Here is a 22,470-nt window from a genome sequence, read left to right as displayed (position 1 = left end):
CTGCTGTATGACTAAGCCAAGCGACACGAGTGTGCGGCACAAACACCTGGCCCATCTAGGAGTGGCACTGCAGTGTCAGACAGGATGGCACTTTTCAAAAACTAGGCCCCAAACAGCACCTCATGCAAAGAAGTAAAAGAGGTGCAATGAGGTAGCTGTATGACTAAGCCAAATGACACAAACAATTCCCACTGGAATTATACGTCCAAATCACTGGAATTATATGTCCAATTCACTGGAATTAAATGGAAAAATCACTGGAATTTAATGGCAAAATCACTGGAATTACACTGCAAAATCACTGTAATTATACGTCCAAATCACTGGAATTATATGTCCAATTCTCTGGAATTAAATGGCAAAATCATTGGAATTAAATGGCAAAATCACTGGAATTATACTACAAAATCACTGGAATTATACTGCAAAATCACTGGAATTAAATGGCAGTACCACTGGACATATACGGAAGTGTCAGACAGGATTGCACTTAACAAAATAGTCCCCAAACAGCACATCATGCCAAGAAGTAAAAGAGGGCAATGAGGTAGCTGTATGACTAAGCTAAGTGACACAAGTATGCGGCACAAACACCTGGCCCATCTAGGAGTGGCACTGCAGTTCCAGACAAGATGGCACTATTCAAAAACTAGTCCCCAAACAGCACATGATGCAAAGAAGAAAAAGAGGTGGACCGAGGCTGCTGTATGACTAAGCCAAGCGACACGAGTGTGCGGCACAAACACCTGGCCCATCTAGGAGTGGCACTGCAGTGTCAGACAGGATGGCACTTTTCAAAAACTAGGCCCCAAACAGCACCTCATGCAAAGAAGTAAAAGAGGTGCAATGAGGTAGCTGTATGACTAAGCCAAATGACACAAACAATTCCCACTGGAATTATACGTCCAAATCACTGGAATTATATGTCCAATTCACTGGAATTAAATGGAAAAATCACTGGAATTTAATGGCAAAATCACTGGAATTACACTGCAAAATCACTGTAATTATACGTCCAAATCACTGGAATTATATGTCCAATTCTCTGGAATTAAATGGCAAAATCATTGGAATTAAATGGCAAAATCACTGGAATTATACTACAAAATCACTGGAATTATACTGCAAAATCACTGGAATTAAATGGCAGTACCACTGGACATATACGGAAGTGTCAGACAGGATTGCACTTAACAAAATAGTCCCCAAACAGCACATCATGCCAAGAAGTAAAAGAGGGCAATGAGGTAGCTGTATGACTAAGCTAAGTGACACAAGTATGCGGCACAAACACCTGGCCCATCTAGGAGTGGCACTGCAGTGTCAGACAGGATTGCACTTAACAAAATAGTCCCCAAACAGCACATCATGCCAAGAAGTAAAAGAGGGCAATGAGGTAGCTGAATGACTAAGCTAAGTGACACAAGTATGCGGCACAAACACCTGGCCCATCTAGGTTGGCACTGCAGTCCCACTGCACTAATGGTGGATACTGGATGCACGTCTAACACCAGCATAGTTGTTATGGCCTCAGTAATCAGCTTTGCAACAGGGTATATATATATATACGGCAGTATCACTGGACTGGATTTATACGCCAGTACCTCTGTAATTATACGGCAGGATCAGTAGACTTATACGGCAGGATCACTGGATTTATACGGCAGGATCACTGTAATTATACGCCAGTGCCACAGTAAATATACAGCAGGATTACTGGAATTATACGGCAGGATCACTGGAATTAAATAACAAAATCACTGGAATTATAAATCCAAATAACTGGAATTAAATGGCAAAATCACTGGAATTATACATCCAAATCACTGGAATTATACGTCCAAATCACTGGAATTAAATGGCAGTACCACTGGATATATACGGAAGTGTCAGACAGGATGGCACTTTAAAAAAATAGTCCCCAAACAGCACATGATGCAAAGAAGAAAAAAAGGTGCACCGAGGTTGCTGTATGATTAAGCTAAGCGACACAACCACCTGGCCCACCTAGTAGTGTCACGCAGTGGCTGAATGTCGAGAGTAGGACGCAATTGTTCGGTCCACTGGCAGCATCTCCAGCACGCCCCTGTCATTTTTAAAAAAATTCTGCAATTGGTGGACTTATACGGCAGTACCCCAGGACTAATACAGCAGTACCCCTGGACACATACGGCAGTGTCAGACAGGATGGCACTTTTCAAAAACTAGGCACCAAACAGCACCTCATGCAAAGATGTCGAAGAGGTGCAATGAGGTAGCTGTATGACTAAGCCAAGCGACACAAACAATTCCCACTGGAATTATACGTCCAAATCACTGGAATTATACGTCCAAATCACTGGAATTAAATGGCAAAATCACTGGAATTAAATGGCAAAATCACTGGAATTATACGTCCAAATCACTGGAATTACATGGCAAAAGCACTGGAAATATACTGCAAAATCACTGGAAATATACGTCTAAATCACTGGAATTATATGTCCAAATCACTGGAATTTTACGTCCAAATCACTGGAATAAAATGGCAAAATCACTGGAATTATACATCCAAATCACTGGAATTAAATGGCAAAATCTCGGTATCACCTGCCTAGTGAAGTGGAATCTAGATGGGATTTGGTAACGGGGACACAATACCTCCATCAATTGTCTAAATCCCACTGCACTAATGGCGGATACCGAACGCACGTCTAACACCAACATAAGTGTCAAGGCCTCAATTATGAGGGCTTCCATCGTCATGTGAAGCTGAACCACTAGTCATGAACATAGGTCAGGGCCTCAGCCGTTCCTTGCCACTACGTGTCGTAAATGGCATATTGGCAAGTTTACGTTTCTCCTCAGACCATTTAAATTTCTTTTTTTGGGTCTTTTTACTGAACTTTGGCTTTTTGAATTTTACATGCCCTCTACTATCACATTGGGCATCGGCCTTGGCAGATGACGATTTCATTTTCATCGTCTATTTCATGGCTAGTGGCAGCAGCTTCAGCACTAGGAGGAAGTGGTTCATGAACTTTCCCTATTTTATCCCCCAAATTTTTGTTCTCCATTATTTTTCTGGAGTTATATAACACAATATGCAGCACAGGAATGACTGATGGCTGATGCACAGGACACTACCACTGGTCTGATGCAGGACAACACAGCAACACTGTAAGGGACTTCTTGTTGTTTTTGTTATTTTATTATACGGCAGCAGTGGACATATAGCAGCAGCGTATACCACTGTGACTGCCTGGTCACTGGAATGACTGATGGCCACGACACTACCACTGGTCTGATGCAGCACAACACAGCAACACCGTAAGGGACTTGTTGTTATTATAATTATACGCCAGCAGTGGACATATAGCAGCAGCGTATACCACTGTGACTGCCTGGTCACTGGAATTACTGATGGCCAGGACACTACCACTGGTCTGATGCAGCACAACACAGCAACACTGTAAGGGTCTTGTTGTTGTTATTATAATTATACAGCAGCAGTGGACATATAGCAGCAGCGCATACCACTGTGACTGCCTGGTCACTGGAATGACTGATGGCCAGGACACTACCACTGGTCTGATGCAGCACAACACAGCAACACTGTAAGGGGCTTGTTGTTATTATAATTATACGGCAGCAGTGAACATATAGCAGCAGCGTTTACCACTGTGACTGCCTGGTCACTGGAATGACTGATGGCCAGGACACTACCACTGGTCTGATGCAGCACAACACAGCAACACTGTAAGGGTCTTGTTGTTGTTATTATAATTATACGCCAGCAGTGGACACATAGCAGCAGCGTATACCACTGTAACTGCCTGGTCACTGGAATGACTGATGGCAAGGACACTACCACTGGTCTGATGCAGCACAACACAGCAACACCGTAAGGGTCTTGTTGTTGTTGTTGTTGTTGTTATTATAATTATACGGCAGCAGTGGACATATAGCAGCAGCGTATACCACTGTGACTGCCTGGTCACTGGAATTACTGATGGCCAGTACACTACCACTGGTATGATGCAGCACAACACAGCAACACTGTAAGGGACTTGTTGTTATTATAATTATACGGCAGCAGTGGACATATAGCAGCAGCGTATACCACTGTGACTGCCTGGTCACTGGAATGACTGATGGCCAGGACACTACCACTGGTCTGATGCAGCACAACACAGCAACACTGTAAGGGACTTGTTGTTGTTATTATAATTATACGGCAGCAGTGGACATATAGCAGCAGCATATACCACTGTGACTGCCTGGTCACTGGAATTACTGATGGCCAGGACACTACCACTGGTCTGATGCAGCACAACACAGCAACACTGTAAGGGACTTATTGTTGTTATTATAATTATATGCCAGCAGTGGACATATAGCAGCAGCGTATACCACTGTGACTGCCTGGTCACTGGAATGACTGATGGCCAAGACACTACCACTGGTCTGATGCAGCACAACACAGCAACACTGAAAGGGACTTGTTGTTATTATTACTATATGGCAGCAGTGGACATATAGCAGCAGCATATACTACTGTGACTGCCTGGTCACTGGAATGACTGATGGCCAGGACACTACCACTGGTCTGATGCAGCACAACACAGCAACACCGTAAGGGACTTGTTGTTGTTGTTATTATAATTATACGGCAGCAGTGGACATATAGCAGCAGCGTATACCACTGTGACTGCCTGGTCACTGGAATGACTGATGGCCAGGACACTACCACTGGTCTGATGCAGCACAACACAGTAACACTGAAAGGGACTTGTTGTTATTATTACTATATGGCAGCAGTGGACATATAGCAGCAGCATATACTACTGTGACTGCCTGGTCACTGGAATGACTGATGGCCAGGACACTACCACTGGTCTGATGCAGCACAACACAGCAACACTGAAAGGGACTTGTTGTTATTATTACTATATGGCAGCAGTGGACATATAGCAGCAGCATATACTACTGTGACTGCCTGGTCACTGGAATGACTGATGGCCAGGACACTACCACTGGTCTAATGCAGCACAACGCAGCAACACTGTAAGGGACTTGTTGTTATTTTTATTATGCAGCAGTGGACATATAGCAGCAGCATATACTACTGTGACTGCCTGGTCACTGGAATGACTGATGGCCAGGACACTACCACTGGTCTGATGCAGCACAACACAGCAACACTGAAAGGGACTTGTTGTTATTATTACTATATGGCAGCAGTGGACATATAGCAGCAGCATATACTACTGTGACTGCCTGGTCACTGGAATGACTGATGGACAGGACACTACCACTGGTCTGATGCAGCACAACACAGCAACACTGTAAAGGGCTTGTTGTTGTTATTATTATATGGCAACAGTGGACATATAGCAGCAGCGTATACCACTGTGACTGCCTGGTCACTGGAATGACTGATGGCCACGACACTACCACTGGTCGGATGCAGCAACACTGTAAGGGACTTGTTGTTATTTTTATTATGCAGCAGCAGTGGACATATAGCAGCAGCATATACCACTGTGACTGCCTGATCACTGGAATGACTGATGGCCAGGACACTACCACTGGTCTTATGCAGCACAACACAGCAACACTGTAATGGACTTATTGTTGTTGTTATTATAATTATATGCCAGCAGTGGACACATAGCAGCAGCGTATACCACTGTGACTGCCTGGTCACTGGAATGACTGATGGCCAGGACACTACCACTGGTCTGATGCAGCACAACACAGCAACACTGTAAGGGACTTGTTTTTGTTGTTGTTGTTGTTATTGTTATTATTATTATTATTATACGGCAGCAGTGGACATATAGCAGCAGCGTATACCACTGTGACTGCCTGGTCACTGGAATGACTAATGGCCAGGACACTACCACTGGTCTGATGCAGCACAACACAGCAACACTGTAAGGGGCTTGTTGTTGTTATTATTATATGGCAACAGTGGACATATAGCAGCAGCGTATACCACTGTGACTGCCTGGTCACTGGAATGACTGATGGCCACGACACTACCACTGGTCGGATGCAGCACAACACAGCGACACTGTAAGGGACTTGTTGTTATTATTATTATACAGCACAGTGGACATATAGCAGCAGCATATACCACTGTGACTGCCTGGTCACTGGAATGACTGATGGCCAGGACACTGCCACTGGTCTCATGCAGCACAACGCAGCAACACTGTAAGGGACTTATTATACAGCAGCACTGGACATATGGCAGCAGAGGACACCACCCCTGTGAATGGTCACTGGACTGACTGATGCACAGGACACTAGCACTGGTCTGATGCAGGACAACACAGATAATTATACAGCAGCACTGGGCATATGGCAGCAGATGACACCACCACTGTGAATGGTCACTGGACTGACTGATGGCCAGGACACTACCACTGGTCTGATGCAGGACAACACAGATAATTATACAGCAGCACTGGGCATATGGCAGCAGATGACACCACCACTGTGAATGGTCACTGGACTGACTGATGGCCAGGACACTACCACTGGTCTGATGCAGGACAACACAGCAACGCTGTAAGGGACTTATTATACAGCAGCACTGGACATATGGCAGCAGAGGACATCACCACTGTGACTGATGCAGCACAACACACCACCACTGAACTGATGCAGCACAACACAGCACTGGACATATGGCAGCAGAGGACACAAGCACTGTGACTGGACAGATTCAGCACAAGACACGGACACTGAGAGAACGGAGACACGTCCTCTCTCTACACTCTCCAATGCCGGAGTGAAAATGGCGGGGATGCGCGGCTCCTTATATGGAATCCAAACCCTGCGAGAATCTGACAGCGGGATGATGACGTTTTGTCTCGTTCTGGTTTCCAAGTCAGGCGGGAAAACTCGAGCCTGGCTCAGAACCGGACTCGAATGGTGAAGTTCGGTACAGTTAGGTTCTCTGAGAACAGAACCCGCTAATCCCTAGTAATAATAGAGAGGTGAACAACTGCTGCTTCCTTCCCCCTCTTGCCAGTCACCAGAGCACATAACTGTGTTAGGCAGCTGCAGCAAAGCCCACATTGTCACAGAGAGTAACTAACCACTAACCTCAAAGCCCCCTAATAAAATATCCAAACCCATACTATTTACTGGTGTCAGACATCCAGGCTGGGCTATAGGTAAATCCCATTCACATACCTTCCATGATAAAAGAACTGTGCCCAGAGCCGGTCCTAATCAAAATGATGCCCTAGGCAAGATTTGAACTGGTGTCCCCTAGCACCACTGCTAGTTCCGCCTCTGACCCTGCACCCCTTTCCCATCAGCATCACCCCTCAATCATAGCAGTCCTCATTTTGGTGCTCCTTCCCCCTATATTTTAAATAGGAATAGTGCGCACATTCGGCGTGCAGCCCAAAAAGGGGCGTATTCTTTTGGGAAGGGGCATGGCCACCCAATTGTGCCCCCAATTCAAATTACACCACACCATATTGCTCTTTAGTCACATTAGACCACACAGCAGAGCATCTTATACACATAATGCCACACATTAGTAATGCCTTTATACACATAATACCACACAGTAATGCCTCTTACACATATGACACACATTATTAATGTCCTTTATAAACATAATACGCCTTACACATTATGCCAACCTTTATTAATGTCCTTATACACATAATGACACACATAATGCCCCTTAAACATATGTCGACACATTATGAATGCATTTATACACGACACACATAATGCCTCTTACACATATGCTGAATACTATTGCACAACAAACCTACCCACACACAGCACTCACATGGCTGCTAACACTGTGATCTCTTCCTCTGCTTGGATACAGATGTGTCCTCATACATCTTGCCTCAATATGCCATGCAGCTCCAGTCCAGCTCTGCTAATGTTGGGCGCCTTTTTTTGCAGAAAATGCATCTGATTTTCATTGCTATCTGTCTAGAAAGCACAAGCAGCTTCTACTGATTAAAATGATATGTAGCATGCCTATATTCTGTGTGCTAATGTGGCTGTATCTGCATACAAAATGCTATGTTACAGTGATTTCCAGGAATATAGTGTAATTTTGCACTTCATAAGCAAATACAGCCATAATCACACACAGAATATAGGCATGCTGCATATCATTTTAAGCAGCAGAATCGGCTTGTGCCTCTAGGCATTCCAAATGCACTAGGCATTTGCCTAGTTTACCTATGTCTAGGGCCGGCTCTGGCAGAGCCCATGTATAAATCAGTATGCCAGCTGCTGCTCTTTTGGCAGTCGAAAAGTGACCCTAGGGTTTTATATAGTTTTATTGAACACCAGATTTTAGCAGTACCCTATAATGTTATGGGGTGCTGCTAAATGTTATGTGGGTTAATGTGCTGTAATACTTCACCTTTGGTCACAGGTTCGAACCCCACTAGGGTTTTAAAATTAAAATTTCCTTTTCTCATATTTATTTTAATTAATATATCTATTGCTTTATACCCAAATGGTCTTATAGTCAATTAACTATCAAGTGGACTAATTTAACATTAATTTAATTTAACAAACAATAGTCCATGATAAACAATTTCTATAACCTGGAAAAGAGCAATACTCCTAATTAGTGCAGATAGGTGAGTGGGCGAATTCACTTCATCACTCCACAAAAAGTGAGCAGGGGCAATAAAAATATTTTTAGTTATTAGCATTTCATGTTTTAATATTTTGTCAAAATCCAACAAATGCCCCTTTTGTATAAGCTCTGTCCTCCAAGGTCCAGGTTTTTTTTAATGTCAGGAATTTTTTTTATCTGGGATCCAGGTTCGAGATCCATGCGCTGTAACTCAACTCGGGGGCCACCCTGTCAGAGGTGTGCTAAGACTTATCACTCTTCCCGGTCTGAGGCATGCTAATGCTTACCACACTCACGGGTAGGCATGCCAAGTCTTATCCCACTCCCGGGTAACATTCCGGGCGAAGTGGTCGGGGTGAGTCTTGAACCCACAATGCCGGCTTCCCAGACACCTACGCAGACAGTACACCACAGTGCCTGCCAGTAGCTGAGAGTAGTTCTAGGACCCATGAAGCTTAGTTACTATGACATCATGCTTCTAGGCACTGTGCAGCAGCACCACCAGGGCAGGAGAGTCTGTTATAACTATGACCCTTTTATGTTTCATATCAAAATATTTTTGCTGTTCTGTAATAAATCATTTAGGATTATATAGAGCTGAAAAAAGAAAATATGAATTTACTATTAATCATGACAATTTAGTAATTAATGTAATAATAGTTTAATTTAAAGTGTTTATAGAGTAGGGAAAAGTGACTATGTACTAAAGGACTCACTGGGAAATATTGATTGCTGGTGCCCTGTTAATGCATGCAGGGCGGATGGCAAGGGTGATGTGCACAAGTCTTGAAGTTTCTTGGTGACAGGCGTTGAAGTTTCCAGAGAGCGGTGCTGAGAACTGGGTACATTGGCTGGGAGAATCTGAGTATCCAGGGGAAAAAGAAGCTGTGTCTGTGAGCGCAGGATCTCTGGTTACCCAGAGAGCAGAGCAGCAGTGATAGCCGCTGATACCTGAGCTCTGCCTGCTGCTCGCCTAACAGACAGCCCATACTGGCTGCCAATCCAAACTGACACGCCCCCGCAACTCACACCTGCAGCTGGTTACCGCAGAAAGGGACAGATGTACTAAGCCTTGCAGAGTGATAAGGTGGAGAGAAACTACCAACCAGTCAGCTCCTGTCATTTTTCGAACACAGCCGGTAACATGTCAGATAAAAGCTGATTGGATGGTACTTTATCTCTCTCCATTTTATCACTTTCCAAAGCTTAGTACATCTCCCCCACAGTCCGGCTCTCTACACAGCCAGATGTCAGTCACTATAGCTGTCCACCCTTCTTACTGTATCCCTCTCCACCAGCACCTGCAGACAGAACAGGCCTCTTCCCAGCCAGCTGTCCATCACCATCAGCTGCCACTCATCAGACTGGACACCATATCTGCAAATGTTTGAAAATAAGAGCCCTAATAGCCACCAAAAGACAGGACAGTGCCCATGGCCAGACAAACAATGGGGCGAATGGAGCTGCAGCTCCAGGCCTCCACATAAAATTAGGCCCATTATCATGACAGTATGATGAAAACAAGCCACCTAGCTGTCCACACTGTTGGCCATAAATCATAAGTTTTAGGGCCAGATGTATCATCGCTTGAAAAGTGATAAAATGGAGAGTGAAAAAGTACCAGCCAATTAGCTCCTAACTGCCATTTTTCAAACACAGCCGGTGGCATGGCAGTTAGGACCTGATTGGCTGGTAGTTTTCACTCTCCATTTTATCACTTTCCAAGCGATGAAAGGTCTAGCCGTTACAATTGTATTTATAGTTTACTCACAAAATTCTGCAATTTTTCTTTTTTTTTAAATATATTTTGTGAGACTGTGCGTCTGATAGTGTAGGGGTGTACACACCCACACAGCACTGACCACACCTACACAGCACTGACCACACCTACATGGCTCTGACAACACCCACATGGCATTGCAACTGCCTACACATTCGCAACCTATACACAATAATGAGAAGCATCGACTGTGAAGGTAGACCTATGGCTACGCAGGCTGGCTGCTGCAGTAGCAATGCTGGTGCTGTGTTTCTCTACATACATGATCGCAGTTGAAGGTAGATACACTCCCCAAAAACACCATGATACGCCTGCATTTTTGTCGCCACTCCCTGTTAACTCCCGAAAATGGTCCCCTCCTGTTAATTACTCTGCATTTAAAATCTCACTGCAAGCGCAATCACAAAGTACCTTGGCGCGCGCGCAGTATGATCACAGCACATCGTAGTCTGCTAATAATTGTTCCGTTGCATAAACATTGGCATTGTGTACAAACATGACTTAGGCCTTCAGACCGAACCTTTAAATCCCCATCCCAGTGGCACACATAAGTGGATTTCTGAGTAACTGGACCGAGAGGATCCAATGTTTCCTCATCATCTTAAGTTTTTTATTGAAGTTCTACTGATGTATTGGGGGGTTGGTTCAGACAGGCTTGTTGATTTGCTCCCATTCGTACAGGAAATATGTGCACCTTAAATTAAAATCACTCTGCTGTGTGTAAGGGTCTGGTAAGTAATACCGGCGGTTGGGTTCTCGGCGGTCAGGAGACTGGCACGACATCCTAACAGCCGGAATCCCGGCGGCGATTGCCCTCAGAAGTTGTGTCCTAGCACACAGCTTGGATCACTACTGCAAGCAGGAGGTACTATAGCTGCTCCAACCACATCTGAATCAGGCCCTAGGTGCACATAATGACACTATTACTGATAGATCACGAGTTAGGGCAAAAATATGGTATATGGGGTTCGGGGGCTGATTGTGAGTCGGGAGCAAAGCCAAAAAGAGCACCTAACTTTGCGTGTCCTGTTTCTGGCAGGGCTAATAATAAATGATGGGCTCCCTGACAAATTTTGATCCTGGGCACTACCTCTTCTTATGAGATGAGGTTGAAAAATGTTCCATCTAACATCCTAATTGCAAATTGATATTCACTGAAAAATGTGGAAATGAAATGATAGGTTTACATGCAGCTCACTAGTTTATAAATCAGAGCAACTTCTAGGAATTCCCCCTGCCCTGATTTTCAAAACAATGAAAATGAAAAATTAATTGCGTTACAGGTACCAAGCACCAACCCTTCGTCCACTTCTATGCATTTACAATACACAACCTCTGTAGTCCTAGTCACTCATCCAAGCTGTTCTGCATACTGTGATACCATTGCGACTGTGCAGGGTCATTAGAAGACAATCACAACCCTGCAGGGGGCCAGAAACGTAATGGTGGAACTAAGTACTTAAAATATGGTACCACAAATCCCCCTACCCCCCTTGCTGACCTCCATCTTAGAAGCGACCTGGTCCCCGTGCTTATCATTTAATAATGCCACTCAGCATTTGACCTTTGGACTATGGATCCTCTTGTGTTTGGATTCATGAGTTTATTGAAGCCTATTGCTATGTTAGACCTAAAATGATCTTATCATTTATGTCATACTATACTGGATACTCTGCTTTGAAAACTTTAACAAAAGTTGCTATGTAAAAAAAATCTGCAGTACCACAGCAGTGGAGACATACTGGAGCATCCTTACGAACTGGCGTACAAGGGTACCATCCAATGCTTCATCATTATGCTGTCTGGGCAGCACTGAGTCTGTGTTGCCCTCGAGAGAGAGCTCCCCATAATCTGACTTTGCATCCAGTGTCCAATGGGGGATCCGGTCTGAAGATCGACACTGTCTAGGTCGACAATGTTTAGGTTGACCACTATAGGTCGACAGTCACAAGGTCGACAGGGTCTGAAGGCCGACAGGGTTTCTAGGTCAACATGTGCTACGTCGACAGGTCAAAAGGTCGACATGTTTTTCACTTTTTTTCTTTTTTTTTTTACCTTTTCATGCTTAACGATCCACGTGGACTACGATCGGAACGGTAATCTGTGCCGAGCGAAACGATCCATGCGGGGGACACGTTGCACTAATTGGGCTTCCCGCTCACTGTACGGAGAAAACAACACCAAAAACACATGAACAACTCATGTCGACCTTTTGACCTGTCGACCTAGCACATGTCGACCTAGAAACCCTGTCGACCTTCAGACCCTGATGACCTAGTAACTGTCGACCTATAGTGGTCGACCTAAACATTGTCGACCTAGACACTGTCGATTTGATGATCCACACCCGCACATAAGGGCAACTCTGCCATAGATGGTGTGGGAAAATAGGGAGAAAAAATACAGGGAACAATGGCCCTCATTCCGAGTTGTTCGCTCGCTAGCTGCTATTAGCAGCATTGCACACGCTAGGCCGCCACCCTCTAGGAGTGTATCTTAGCATAGCAGAATAGCAAACGAAAGATTAGCAGAACTGCTACTAAATATTTTCTTGCAGTTTCTGAGTAGCTCCAGACCTACTCCTAGATTGCGATCACCTCAGTCTGTTTAGTTCCTGGTTTGACGTTACAAACACGCCCTGCGTTCGGCCAGCCACTCCCCCGTTTCTCCAGAAACTCCCGCGTTTTTCCCTGACACGCCTGCGTTTTTTAGCACACTCCCGGAAAACGCTCAGTTACCACCGAGAAACGCCCCTTTCCTGTCAATCATTCACCGATCAGCAGTGCGACTGAAAATCGTCGCTCGAACACCAGCAAATCTACTAAGTTTTGTGTTAACTAACTTAGCGCATGCACTCTGCATACCATGCGCATGCGCAGTTAGCAACAAATCGCAGCATAGCGAAAATCGGCAACGAGCGAACAACTCAGAATGACCCCCAAAAACTCCAGTGAAAATCAGACCAGAAAGAGTATCATGGGGGGGGGGGGGTTTAAACAAAGCCCTGTCATTTATGATTTAAAGTAGTCCAGCAGATGGTAATGAGGGGAAAGTTGCTTTAGTTAAACATATAGGGTGGGGAAAGTCTAATTATGAGGATAAGAGCCATACATTTCATCATAGTACTCATGCAGAATATAGGGCCCTAAACATAATTTCCTTTATATACAGTATCCTCTTAATATAGATTTTGATATTACTGTTGCTCCACAATGCATGTAAAAAAAGACGTCAATGTTCTTATCACAGACCAATCTTTTTTTCTGAGGAAAGTCTAAAGATTTTAATCTCTCTATATGCAATTAATCTAATGAAATTTAAACAATATCCTGAGTCCCACCTCAGTAGCCCAGATACTCGCACCTCAGTAAGGCGTAGAGTCTGCACATAGGGGGTCATTCCGAGTTGTTCGCTCGGTAAAAATCTTCGCATCGCAGCGATTTTCCGCTTAATGCGCATGCGCAATGTCCGCACTGCGACTGCGCCAAGTAAATTTGCTATGCAGTTAGGAATTTTACTCACGGCATTTTCATTGTTCTGGCGATCGTAATGTGATTGACAGGAAATGGGTGTTACTGGGCGGAAACAGGCCGTTTTAAGGGCGTGTGGGAAAAAACGCTACTGTTTCCGGAAAAAACGCAGGAGTGGCCGGAGAAACGGGGGAGTGTCTGGGCGAACGCTGGGTGTGTTTGTGACGTCAAACCAGGAACGACAAGCAGTGAACTGATCGCAGATGCCGAGTAAGTCTGGAGCTACTCAGAAACTGCTACGAGGTGTATAATCGCAATATTGCGAATACATCGTTCGCAATTTTAAGATGCTAAGATTCACTCCCAGTAGGCGGCGGCTTAGCATGAGCAAATCTGCTAAAATCCGCTTGCGAGCGAACAACTCGGAATGACCCCCATAGCACAGTCTAATACAAAAATAGTTAAATCCTTTCCACAGACTCTATGGTGCACTAATCGGCATTACTGTCCCAGGCCGCAGCTCAAGCATGAAGCAACCTCCAGACCAATCCTGGTAACACTGAGCCACTCTGTCCCTCCCACGATTCTGTGACATGGATGCGTTGGGTGGAGCCTCAGGGTAGTAAAAGCTACATGTCTGCACTCTATATAGATGCTGGTCAGAAAGGCGGCACCAATGTCTTCGTCCTGTGCAAGGCCCCCTATCAGACACACCTCCCATCTCAGTGGCATAACTTTGGAATAGTGGGCTCAAGTGCAAAAATATGCCTTGCCCCCCCTCCCCCCCCCCCCGTTCTCCACCCTACGAAAGATGCAAGGGTGGCCGGAGAGAAGCACTGGGTATTGTTGAGTAACAACGGGAAAGGCCATGTGTGATGGACAGGCAGGTGGTGACGGGGGAGTCAGTGTCTGACAGGTAGAGGTAGCTAGAAGAGGCAGATGGTGACAGGTCAAGGCAGGGGTGCCAGGGCAACAGTGGGTAACAGGGAGATAGTGAGTAGTGAGTGACAGGGAGAGGGTAACAGGGAGATAGTGGGTAACAAGGAAATAATGGGTGACAGGGAGAGGGTGACAGTGAGACAGTGAGTGATAGGGAGATAGAGGGTGACAGGGAGATAGTGGGTGACAGGGACAGGGTGACAGTGAGATAGTGGGTGACAGGGAAATAATGGGTGACAGGCAGAGGGTGATAGGGAGATAGTGGCTGACAGGAAGATAGAGGGTGTCAGGTAGATAGTGGGTGACAGGGACTGTGGGTGACTGGGGAAGCAGGGTTGATGGAAATAGTAGGTGAGACAGGGAGACAGTGGGTGTTAGGAAAATAGTGGGTGACAAGGAGACAGTGGGTGACACGGAGATAGTGGGTGACTGGGAAGGCAGGGGTCATGGAGATAGTTGGTGACAGTGAGACAATGGCTGGCAGGGTGACAATGGGAGGCAGAGGATGAAAGCTGTGAGGTGGCTGCAGTCAGGGACATTCATAAATTAAATTACAGTATTTCTGGGGTACTTCTAATCAGCGTGGCTGCCTTGACTAGCTCGTCAGTCTTTTGAAATGGGTTCTCTCTGCAGACAGGGCAGGTCTGTACCACCTATCAGCCTGGACACGAACGTCATCTACGGCGGCACTGCCTCCCTTCAGCACCAGCAGCCAGCCAGTTGGCAGTCAGTCAGGCGGCAGAGGGGAGGAGTCGAGGAGAGATGAGAGGGGAGGCCCCCGGCCCCTCTTCCTGACCTCTATCCGGAATGCGTCCCCAGGGACCTCTTAGTCACAGCTAATGGAGCAGTATACTAATGAGTCTGTTTGACTCAGTGTATAGCTGACGGCTGTGGGTCCCTTAATAGCGATGGGCCCAGTGCCACGCATCAGCTGCACCGCCACTAGTTCCTCCACTGTCCCACTTGTTCCTCTCTATGGGCAGCCATGGATGCTGGGGAACTATTTTAACCTACGCAAACTGGACTAAATCCAACAGTTATCAATATTTTTTAACATAATGTTTAGTTTCACTTTAATTGTGAGTTGATGTGACCTGGCTATGTAGCACAGTCTATTGTCTCAGCAGACCCTAGAGCACTATAATTCCCACTATGTCATATTTACAGAATTTGATTATAATTCCAGTTTTTAGTTTGAAGTATTTGTCTGTAATAATATAAAAAATAAGCCCTACATATTTGTAACATAAGACTGGAATCATTTGGGTTGCAGAAATAAACAATTTTATTGTGCAATTGATCAGTACAGCAAAATCTAGGACTGTACAATTATTATTATTATTATTATTATCCTTTATTTATATGGCGCCACAAGGGTTCCGCAGCGCCCAATTACAGAGTACATAAACAAATAATCAAATAGGAAAACAGCAACTTACAGTTGATGACAATATAGGACAAGTACAGGGTAAATAAACATAGTTACATCAGCAGATGACACTGGAATAAGTATCAGGTGGCAGAAGACTGATGGATTTGGTGCAGTTGAAGATTATTAAAGTAAGAAAGGATAAGCACATGAGGGAAGAGGGCCCTGCTCGTGAGAGCTTACATTCTAAAGGGGAGGAGTAGACAGACAGGGGTGACACAGATGAGGTACATAGAGAGCGTAGAATAGAGAGTTAGGATGAGATTTGGCTGGGTTTGGTGAAGAAGTGGGTCTTGAGAGCCCATTTGAAGTTTTGTAGAGAGGTGGAGAGTCTGAGGGGGAGAGGTAGGGAATTCCAAAGAAGTGGTGCAGCACGTGAAAAATCTTGGCGGTAGGAGTGGGAGGAAGTAATCCGTAGGCAGGAGAGTCGGCGTGCATTAGCAGAGCGAAGAGGACAGGTGGGAGTGTAAAGGGAGATAAGGTCAGAGATGTAGATGGGAGAGGAGTGTGTGAGGGCTTTGTAAGCGAGTGTGAGAAGCTTGAAATGGATTCTGAAAGGGAAGGGGAGCCAGTGAAGGTCTAGTAAGAGAGGAGAGGTGGACGTAGTGCGTTTGGTGAGGAAGATGAGCCGGGCAGCAGCATTGAGGATAGATTGGAGTGGAGAGAGGTATTTGTCAGGAATGCCAGTCAGGAGCAGATTACAGTAGTCCAGTCTGGAGATGACCAGTGAGTGGATAAGAGTCTTAATAGCATCCTGGGTCAGAAAGGGTCTGATCCTGGAAATATTTTTTAGATGAAAATGGCAGGATTGAGAGAGGTGCTGAATGTGTGGTTTGAAGGAGAGGGAGGAGTCAAGGATTACTCCAAGACAGCGCACTTGGGGGCTAGAGGAGATAGTAGTGCCATCAATAGATAATGAGATTGTAGGAGGTGAGGTTATGCGGGAGGGAGGGAAGATGATCAGCTTGGTCTTAGACATGTTAAGTTTAAGAAAGCGCTGGGACATCCAGGAAGAGGAAGCAGAGAGACAGTTGGAGATACGAGTAAGGAGAGCAGGGGAGAAGTCTGGAGAGGAAAGATAGATTTGGGTGTCATCAGCATAGAGATGATATTGGAAACCAAAAGAACTAATGAGCTTACCTAGTGAGGACGTATAGAGAGAGAAGAGAAGAGGAACAAGGATAGAACCTCGGGGTACCCTTACAGTTAGTGGAAGTGAGGGGGAGGTGGAGTCATGAGAGGAGACAGAGAAAGAACGGTAAGAAAGGCAGGAGGACAGCCAAGAAAGGGCAGTGTCACGCAGACCAATGGAGTGAAGGATTTGCAGTAGGAGAGGATGGTCTACAGTGTCAAAAGCAGCAGAGAGATCAAGTAGAATAAGTATAGAGTAGTGTCCCTTAGATTTAGCAGCATGGAGGTCATTGCATACTTTTGTAAGGGCAGTTTCAGTGGAGTGGAGGGACAGAGAGGCGTTCTGCAAGCCTTATGTGACAATAATTTAAGATTTCACCATTTTAAATCTACCACATTCTTTGTATCTACAATATATTCATTTTTCACTTCATACTGTACAGTATTTCAAGTGATATCAGTTTTCAATAGAGTAATAGCTCCAGATGTCTTATTTTCCCATGCAACTTTCAAATCATTCTCACAGCCTTTCCAATTCCCTCTTGTGTATTTCAACACAAGTTATTTAATTCAAAATGGCTGGGGGTACAAGTGAGTTTTACAGGTGCCAGTAACTCAGTTTTTAAAACATGCAATAATATCTTGGCTTAAACCACGTTTTTTTGTGCAAATATTTATAAATCCGTTTCATATGCTTTCATAGTTACAGGTGATTGGGTACATTACTTAGACAATCAAAATTTAGACAATCCAAACTAAAACACCATCATTTTGACAGGTACAGTAGAATATTTAGACAACCGTATTGTCAACATGAACTTTATGCAGACAATCAATATATAGACAAATATTCAATAACTGTCGGAAGCTGCCGTCTTGTCGGCAGCTTCTGACAGTTTTACGTCGGAAGGGTTCCGACCTATTCATTACGGCCCCGTTTATTCTGACAAGTCGGGAAACCCGACTTGTCGGAATGCTGTCGGAATGCATGCTGATCGGCGGCTTCAGGCGCCGATCAGCGTGCATTGTCAGAAACGGGGCCAAACCTGACAGATTTTAGCCCCGTTTCTGACAATCTCAATCCGACTTTAAAAAAAGTCGGATTGAGATGAGGAGACTAGTGGTGCTGCGGCGGCAGGGGGAGCAGAGATCGGCGGCCGACGGGAGGAGCAGGCTGCGGGGGGACATGTCTGCAGCGGCCGGCGGGGGGAGGCGATGCAGGGAGAGGTGCCTGGCCATCTCCCGGCCAGGCACCTCTCTCCCTGCATCACCACCCCCCGCCGCCGCAGACATGTTACCCCGCTGCCAGGACCTCCCGCCGGCCACCGATCAATGCTCCCCCGCCGCCGCAGCACCTTTCTCCCTGCAGCCAGCTCCACCTGCGGCTCCACATATGTCCCCCGCAGCCAGCCCCCTCGCTCGCGGCCGCCGCTCTCTGTTCCCCTGGCCGCTGCTGTCAGCGCATCCGCAGCCGCTGACAGCAGCGGCCTGACAGGACGGCCAAATAAGACAGTCGGATTTGGCCGTCCATTGAATAGGGGTTGTTGGATCCATTCCGACAACTGCATGTCGGAATGGATCCGACTCCTATTGAATATACCCCTAAAATGTCGACATTGTCAAAATATAGGCAGATAACATGTAGATACAGTCAAAATTTAGACAGTCAACAAACAAATCTTAAGGTCAACAACAAAATGTTGACAGTCATAATATTTACAGTAATAATACTCAAGGCCAGAGAGAGCAGAGTTGGACCTATTTGTGTGAGGCATGGCAATGCCCCCTAAAAAATTTATGGAAAAAATAGCTGCAATAGCTCCCTGTGTCTCTCAGCCAGCAGAAAATCTGGGGGGCACTCAGTGTAATCACTTACCCCCTGCAGGCAGAAGAGACTGCTGAGAATTACTGTATGCTGGGCTGGGGAGGGAGGCTGTTGCCACTGACAGGTGAGAAACTGAGAGGGGGTGGGATACCCCACTGGCCCCTCCAACAAGCCTGAGCCTGGGTGATTAGCACCCCCACTCTCAGTGCCTCGGATAATACGGATTGCAGTTAGCTTATATATGCTAATAGCAATTAACAGTGGACAGTGCACAGGTTGATTAACATCTGTATACCATGATTTCAGTACTATTAGCATCAGAACAGTAGTATCCCACTGAGATAGTGTCCCACGGAGAGCTGCTTCGGAGCCGCACAGGCCTGCATGTCCTTGCACAGATTTGCTGTTATGGCATGCTGGAACTGTGGCTGGGTATACTGGCATATGTAGTTCCATAGCAGCTGGACGGCAACTATTTGCCTACCAAGGGAAGAGCAACAAGTCATCCCTGCATGTCAGCCATACAGTTATATGTCCGGAAATGTCACCTAATAAAAATGATTGTGTACTCCCCCACCCCCTGCTAGAGGCCCTTCAAAGTAGCTAATTCCCTTCTTAGTTGCACTAAATGAATCATGTACAGTACACCTGCCCATATTTTGAGTGCAGGTTAAACTACAGTATAGGCAGTTACCTTTATTTTCAGAGTCAACATTTTGATTGCTGAAAATACAGTATAGACTATGCTTACATTTTCAATGCTGACATTTAATTATACTCACATCAGATCTCCCACACATGCCCTCAGTTTTCTTCAGAAATATGTCTAGATAAGCAAGAAATAAATCCAGATAAGCTGAGAGCAGACTTTGGCGGAAGAACTGTGTTCATGAGACTGCAATGATCCAGGCTAAGGGAAGGTGTGTTTTACTTTGACCAGACCAACTCCATAGTGACATGTGACCAATACAGATGGCATAATACATGCAGAGATTACCCAGAGTTCAGACTAGGATCTGGTGTTAAATAATGGGGTGTTGGGGTTGAAGTTCTGAATTTGACCAGACCGTAGCTGTAACTTCTGTCTTAAATTTAGAACAGGATTTGCTGCACCAAGAGGGCATTGAACAGGATTCCAGGAGAGTGCAAATAGAGATAAGGGTCTGGAAACGTAATAATGGGGATTTACTGTATATTAAGGGTATGGACCCTTGAAAGCTTGGAGGCTTTCTTGGACATTATAATCTTGCATTTATTTTGTAATAAATATGAAGTTTTATCTTTCAAACATGCCCTTGTCTGTGTGACTTGTGAAACTCCTACTGGGGTCAGAATACCCCTCTAACAGGGTTTCAAATACCTACTTGTGAGCAGCATCACATGTTCCTAAAACAGGCATCTGAATCCAAGACTATTCCTTGAAGGGTAGGACATCCAATGCTTACTTGGTTTTTGAGGTTGGTGACCATACAAACTTGTGTAGGGCTTTGTCAATAATACACTTGCATCTTCTGAGTCCCCCCTTGGTCGACCAAGTGGGCTTATTTCATTCTTATGCATTTTAGGTAGTGTAGAATAAACTTTCAGAGTCTCAAGCCATAAGTAGTTAATTAATAGTAGGAAAATAGTAAGAAAATTAATAATAGATGATCGAATAAATATGAATACTGTATGACTAATTTTACAGTCAATTACAATATAATAAGAGCAGGGACGTGCAGTCAAGGAAGGCAGGGGAGGCACCCGCATCATCATTGTAACTATGGCAGTTGAATCACGATTTGCGACCCAACCTGATTGAGGCCCTAAGTAAGGACAAAGAGGTAGAATGGCCCTGCTTCCAATCTATAGGAAAATAGGTTCTTGGTGGGCTGTATGAACCAATCAAACAGCAATGTTGACCTGGGGGTCAGCAGGATGTGTGAGTATAGAAAGAGAACACATGTAAAGTTATGTGTACACTCTGTAGAGGGGAAGTACTACTTAGTAGAATATTTTATGGAGATGACACAGATGGTTCCGATAAGCTTGCCAGAAGAGGGGAAATTCAAGAGGAAGTTTTATTGTGCATGGAAAGGCATTCCATAGTGTTGTTGCAGCATATGGGGGGGGGGGGGGCAGCATGCCCTCTCGAACATGTCAGAGGCGGAGGTGCTGTGGAGGGGGATCACTTACCATGGGAACACCGTGGAGACTGCTGCTTTAAAAGGTGTGCTCTTTGCTGCCGCAGCGTGCTGCCCCCTGTCCGGTCCTGGTCGGCTCTTCACTGATGCATTACTGGGAGGAGGCGGGGATGTCCCAGCAGGTTCAGCAAGGCCATGCCCTTTCCAGTAATGCACCAGTGAAGTGACGACCAGGACAGGACAGGACAGGGGTCAGCATGCTGCGGCAGCACAGAGCACATTTTCGATGGGAATTGTGTATAAGAGGCACTACTGTGGGCATTGTGTATAAGGGCCACTACTGTGTGGCATAACGTGTATAAGGGGTACCACTGTGTAGCATAATGTGAATGAGAGGCACCACTGAGTGAGGTTATGTGAATAAGAGGCATTACTGAGTGATGTAACGTGAATAAGGGGACCTACTGTGTGGTGTAATGTGACTCAATCGCGCAATGTGTGAAAAAGATTGTGCTACTGTTCAATTTGAATTGGGGGTACTATTGTGACCACGCCCCTTCCTTATGAGGCTAATGGGCCAAATGGTTCTTATCTATCATCTAATTCTATATTACTATGAGTCATTACTTTCTGTGATAATCATTGCCAACACTGGAAATTTCTCTTTAGGAAACCATCACAGCAAGATTATTCAAGATTTAACATGGTATTTGCTGGAAACTCCAGCTCGGAGAGAAAACATTAGGATTCTAGTTTGAAACAATGGTGGAATAATCTACAAGCAAGAGGGTAATATGTATATATCTACAGTGGGAGAGCCAGTACGATCTAAAATAGCCACTGTAGTCATAGCTTTAGAGGTCAGATCAGTGAAGACTGTCAGGAATAACTGAGGCGATTCATAATTAAGTAGAAATCATAGAACACTGTATCAAGGAAGACCTAGCTTGTGCATCTTACACCGGAATTGAGAATTTTGGGAAATGGTAGAAGGCCATGACCTGCAGACCGTTGAGCAACATCCTCTTGCTGGGGGTCACTTGTAAAGACTCTAGGGGGTATATTTACTAAGGTGTGAGTTTTTCTTAAAGTGGAGATGTTGCCCATAGCAACCAATCAGATTCCATTTAACAATCATTTAGCTGCTTTTAGA

The sequence above is a fragment of the Pseudophryne corroboree genome, chromosome 1 (genome assembly GCF_028390025.1).
Source record: "Pseudophryne corroboree isolate aPseCor3 chromosome 1, aPseCor3.hap2, whole genome shotgun sequence".
Lineage (NCBI taxonomy): Eukaryota > Metazoa > Chordata > Amphibia > Anura > Myobatrachidae > Pseudophryne > Pseudophryne corroboree.
Note: the sequence above shows the minus strand (reverse complement) of the source record.